Genomic DNA, 6,000 nt, shown 5'->3' with positions numbered 1-6,000 from the left:
TTTTCACAAAAGATATGACTAGGAATCTAAAGAAAAAATGGGGGCTCCTGGGTGGCTCAGTCATCTGACTCTTGGTTTTGGCTAAGGTCATGATCTCATGGTTTCATGAGTTTGAACCCTGTGTTGGGCTCCGCGCTGAGAGTCTGGAGCCTGCTGGGGATTTTCTGTCTCTCCATCTCTCTCTGCCCCTCCCTCACTCGCACTCTCTTTCTCTCTCAAACTAAATAAATAAACTTAAAAAAATAATAAAAAGAAGGGGGAAAATGAATTTCTAATAGAAGGGGAGGTGCTCAGATGTCCCCACTCTCCTGAGAATTCTTGTCTTGTTCCTTTCTGACTATCCTCAATTGAAAACAAACCAACTTTAAGGAAGGTGGTAATTTGAATCCCGGGTCTTAATTAGATTTTTCAGCTTGTTTTCAACTCCTGCTAACTGAAAGTAGGCTTTGATAGGAAACAGGTTAGAAAGAACATTAGGTCACTGGACAGTGGTGGGTAGGTCTGGGAGAAAGGAGGAAGAAGGATACAGTAAAGGGGAGATAAGAAAGTGAGAAAATAAAACTTCTTACTTCACAGTCTTAAATAGGGTCAAGTCTACATTTACATTTATTAATTTCAAGAAGTTTAAAAGTAAGAAAGGGAATACATACATCTGTCAAAAACTCCTCGAAGAAAATCACCTCTGTCCAAATTCAAGCCCTCCCAGTAGGGCTGTCAGTCACAGCCTGACAGCTGGGGGGTAGCCTCTCTGCTGCATCCCCATCAACATGTGACCAAGATGGGCCAATGAGAGTGTTACATCTTCATGGACATAATGATTGGTCCAGGGTAGGCATCAGAGCCAAGCAAGGATAATCAGAATCTTTCAATGACATCTGATATGTGGAAGTCACAGGTCTTAAAGATGAAGGCTTGAGATCTCCAGTGGCCATTTTTCTACTCTGAGAAAGCCCACTAAGGAATGATACCAATATGTCATTGGGTAGTAACGAATGGGAAAGAGAACTGAATCCAGTGATGACTTTTTGATAGTTAGCTAGCACCACTTGCAAGAAAATAGACAAAATGGCATATTTTCAGAAAATTTCAAAACGTTGATGACTACTAGCTGAACTAAAGCAAGTTTTAAATAATGCCAAATTCTTACTTTCATGTCAAGCTTAATTTCAACTGATTTTAAAATATAATGGCCAATGTATATCAAGAGTGACAAAATAATTACTTTTGACTTAGTAATTATTCTCCTGGGAATGTGTTTCAAGAATATGGGCTAAGCATATCAAGATATTTATAGAAGCATTATTTTTAATAATAAAAAATTGTGAACTCACCTAACACTTGAGAAATAACTAAATAAAATTATGGCATATTAATGCAGTGTTATATTTTGAAACTCCAGCACTGATAAATATGATTTTATAAAATAAAAAAGTACTCAAATAGAAATAAAGAGAATTTATAGAAATGCTTTTATTTTATTTTTATTTTTTAAATTAAAGGGTTTTATTTTATCCTTAAAGATTTTAGCTGGTGCAGCAATAAGAGCCACTAAAACTACCATAAAAGACGAATCCAAAACTATGTGGGTTTACAACTACTTTGTATTTCAATACAGCACTTTTTGTTAAGAGCAAGAAAGTACTCTCTAAATATTTAAGAGGTGAGGGGTGCCTGGGTGGCTCACTCGGTTAAGTATCCAACTCTTGATTTCAGGTCAGGTCATGATCCCATGGTTTGTGAGATTGAGCCCCACATCAGGCTCTGCGCTGTCCGCACAGATTCTACAGAAACTCTTTTAAGTGAAAAAAGGCATTTCTAAAATTGTGTATGTATACTATTAGTTCAACTGTATAAAACTATATATACGCATAAATTCGGTATACATATGCATACGTATACAATGAAAATTGGAAGACATAAAAAATAATGATAGTTGCTAACAGATAGTGAGATTATAAAAAATTAGACTAAAATTTCTTATGAAGTCAAAAAATGTTTTAAATAAAAGAAAATCATAGCTGGTATTTTTCTATGATGTTTCTATGAAATAGCAATCTAAAAATAGTTTTGGTTAACGAGAAGTCAAAATGATGTTTTGCCTGGGTGGCTCAGTTGGTTGAGCATCCGACTTCAGCTCAGGTCATGATCTCAAGGTTTGTGGGTTCAAGTCCCTTCACGTTGGACTTTGCGATGACAGGGCCAAGCCTGCTTTGAATTCTGTGTCTCCCTCTCTCTCTACCCTCCCCTACTCTCTCTCTCACTCTCTCAAAAATAAACATTAAAAAAATTTTAAAAAGTAAGTCAAAATGAAACAAACTGAGGTTTCTAAGGGAATATTGAAAAAACTGGAGAACCAATACATAACAGGTGGGGGACAAACATTGTGTCTCACATGAATCTGAGAAAAAGTATGAAATTATTCAGAGTGCCTTTTTCCTTCTTTAAGCTTATTTATTTTCATTGCTTCCTTGAAATCCTCACAAATGTGGGTGGTTTATAAGGAGTGCCTCAAACTTTTCCCTTCCTGAAGTGTTACTCTATAAGCTGCACTTTGGGGTAAAAGTGAATAAAATATGGTTGTGTTAAACAAAGAATGACTTTCATAGACACAAAATGAAAAGGCTACAAGCATATAATGATTACAGGAGATTCCAGTTACATGTACAATAACAACTAACAGATTAAAATGTTGAGTTTGGCAGGGGAGTTAGCAGAAAAATGCCTGTGGTCTGGCCAATCATTACACGATAGAAGAAAGTGTGTAAGAGAAGAATTAGGTATAATGCTGAAATTCCTGGGATTGTTTCCTCTGTTTCTCTGGGTAGATAACAAACAAAATTTATGGCTAATCAGGGATGCTGCATTTAGTTACCTGAGATTCTTAGCAGATGTGTGAAGAGTGACATCACCGCATCACTTTTGAACTCTGTGACAATTCTGTAGTCTTTTTGCTAATCTCATGATACATCTCCTCAATATGGCCCAGATATCTGGTAGTTCTACTGGATACTCTACTGTCTATTATTGCACCCATGAAACAGTACATGGATAGTTAACAAAAATCCTATAGAATCGGAAACTAGAAGCGGTATTAAATAGGAACAAATAGGAAATGCCATAAAGTTAATGGATTTTTGTGTCAACAGCTCTATCAATTATTAATTGGGTGACTTTGGGCAAATCACTTAGCTTCTCTACAGCTCTTCTCCTTTCTCTGTAAAATGAGTATTATCATGTAGTTGATAACATTTATTGTTACTATGCAATAGGGATTGTGCTGAGCAATAAAAATAAATGGTTACAGCATAATATCTAGCCTCAGGGAGCTCACAGTCTAGGGAAAGAGACACACTTATCAAGAGATAATTATCACATGGTAAATGCAATAGTAGATTTCACATAGAAGCTTAGAGAAAGCATTCAAGAATGGGGCAAGGTAAGTTGGAAAATGGGGCTCAGGGTTTATCTTGAGAGGATTCAGAGATCGCCAAATAAAATCACTTAGCACACTCCACATTTGTAATAGGCACTGTGCTAATGTTAACTTGCTTTATCTTCATTCTTAAGTGATTTTAGTTACAGACTCTTGCAAAGGAACTGAGCATTTTGCACTGGGCAATATCAAAGTTGTGAAACATAAATCCCTTCAGGGAGATAAAAATCCTGCATTCTTTGAGAAGGAGTGTTACAAAGACTACACTCAAGAAGCTGTCCTATTACTCTCTAAAGCCTGGAATGTAACAAATTTTCTTAGTTAAAGCTAGCTTGCTGTTTCAAAGACTCCACCTAGTTGACAAACCATAGGGAGTCGTGAAGAGAAATACACAAAGAAACTAAGAAGGGGGAGGAAAAATGAACTCGGCCAAGATTTTTCTTAGGAACTTTATGGCCTTTCTCCTCATTGCTTTTATAACTGCTTTAAAAAACTGTTATACACGACTTTGGAAATACTTTTCAAGGTAAGATAAAAAGTAAAAACTCTTTGGGGTGTGAAAACGCATAGAATGAATGAATGAGTGAATGAAATGGGTTTCTAGTGTAAAGTATTTGAAATACTTGACTTAGCTGCCATTCCCTTTTTTTGTTACTTTTGTCAGCCAAACCAGTTAATTATTCGGTCTTAGAATAGTAACACAATGAACTAGGAAGCCACTAGGAATACGATTGCTGTACTTACTGGAAGTGAAATGGGAGGGATGGTGGAGAGGGTGATGAAAAGGGTTGAGGTTGTCCTTAAGAATGGCACAGTGAAGGGGCGCCTGGGTGGCTCAGTCGGTTAAGTGTCTGACTTCGGCTCAGGTCATGATCTCGCGGTCCGTGAGTTCGAGCCTTGAGTTGGGCTCTGTGCTGACCACTCAGAGCCTGGAGCCTGTTTCAGATTCTGTGTCTCCCTCTCTCTCTGACTCTCCCCCGTTCATGCTCTGTCTCTCTCTGTCTCAAAAATAAGTAAACGTTAAAAAAAAATGGCACAGTGAAAAATAGGCATTAATAAGGGGGAAGCAGGCCTGCAGGCCTGGTAGTGTGGGGTCCAACTTCTGAGCTCCCTAGTGGCTGAACTGCAAGAGTCTCAGCTGGACCTGAGGAAGGGCCGTGGGTGGGGTTTTAACAAACATATCATCTAGGGGAAATGTGAGGAAATTTGGAAAAGGCCGAGGGAAGGAAAAATCATGTCAATTATTGTTTGCCTTTTGCAAATTGCCCCCAGCCCACTTTGATATAGCAGATCACATACTTTACCTCACTTTCCTCTTCTGCTTTTGGCTGAGGCATAAACTGGGGTGTGTGCAGAAGGGCCTGGGGCACTCCCCTTACTCTATTTTTTGCCTTGTGTGCTTCTTATTTTTTTCCTATTGAATTGTAAACTCCTTGAAGGCAAGTGCATCTTACTATTCTATGTGTCCTCTACAATAGTGACTAGCACTATTATCGTGTAAATGGTGGACATTAAGTGTTTTTGCAGTTGAGCTAAGAATCCACACGGCTCTCTGCATATAATGGCCTCTGATTCAAAACATACTGCATCCACCCGCCCTCCATTCAGGGTGCCATCTCCCATCTGGCACTATAATCAACTCCAGCGCTAGCATCCTTTTCAGGCATACTTGGTCTACAAATAAGAGCAACCACAGAGCTTTCCAAGGATGTGGGTGCTCCCCTCACTAATGTATTTCTCAATGCTTTAGTGAAGTGAGTGTTTTCTGGGCCTTCTCATGGAACCTTGGAGAGGGTGGGTGGTGTGTAGGTAACACACGAAACAGTTTAACATTCCTATCTCCCTAGGCCCTTGGATTCCTTTATCTATATCATGCCAGGAAAGCTCTGATAGCTCAGGTGTTTTAAATGTAGGTCATAGTTGAGTCTAGGTTTCAGTCAATCAATCAATAAACTGTGAGAGCCACCTTCAGTTTTATGAACTAGCACATTTACTCTGGAATCTCTAGTAAGTACACTCATATTGAATAATTTGTCTCAATCTAGTGTTATATTTCACCCTCCTTGGTCTAACACTCTTAGAATATACTGCCATGCATGTTCCCAACTTCTGTTGATAATAGGTTAGCAAAGGCTTGCTATTATTTTAGTGGGTAAGCCATTTCTTCCTGGGTCATAATGTGTACCTGTCCTCATGAAAAATGCTGAGATTTGACCCTCATTGTAGGCATAGTGGTGATAGGGGATGGTTATAGTGCATGTTGAGGAGAATAAACATCCCTCTTAAAAGAATCTGCCCTAGATGAGGTTATCACAGATTTTTTAAGCAAAGGAAGGCTAGTCTCTAGAGGGCAACTACTTTACTAACCAAGGAGCCTTAGAGTGACTTGTAGTTTCAAGAATGTCAGTTTCATCTGGGTCCAAGCAGATGTCCCCATTCTAATTTTCAGGATCCCATCCTTTCCCATTTAATACCCTAACTTTCAAGTGAAAAATTTGATTAGACTGTGAATTCAATTATTGCTATAAATTAGCAACTCTTTTGTGCTTAATTTACATCAGTATCAT

Source organism: Felis catus, chromosome A2 (assembly GCF_018350175.1).
Source record: "Felis catus isolate Fca126 chromosome A2, F.catus_Fca126_mat1.0, whole genome shotgun sequence".
In the NCBI taxonomy this organism is placed as follows: Eukaryota; Metazoa; Chordata; class Mammalia; order Carnivora; family Felidae; genus Felis; species Felis catus.
Note: the sequence above shows the minus strand (reverse complement) of the source record.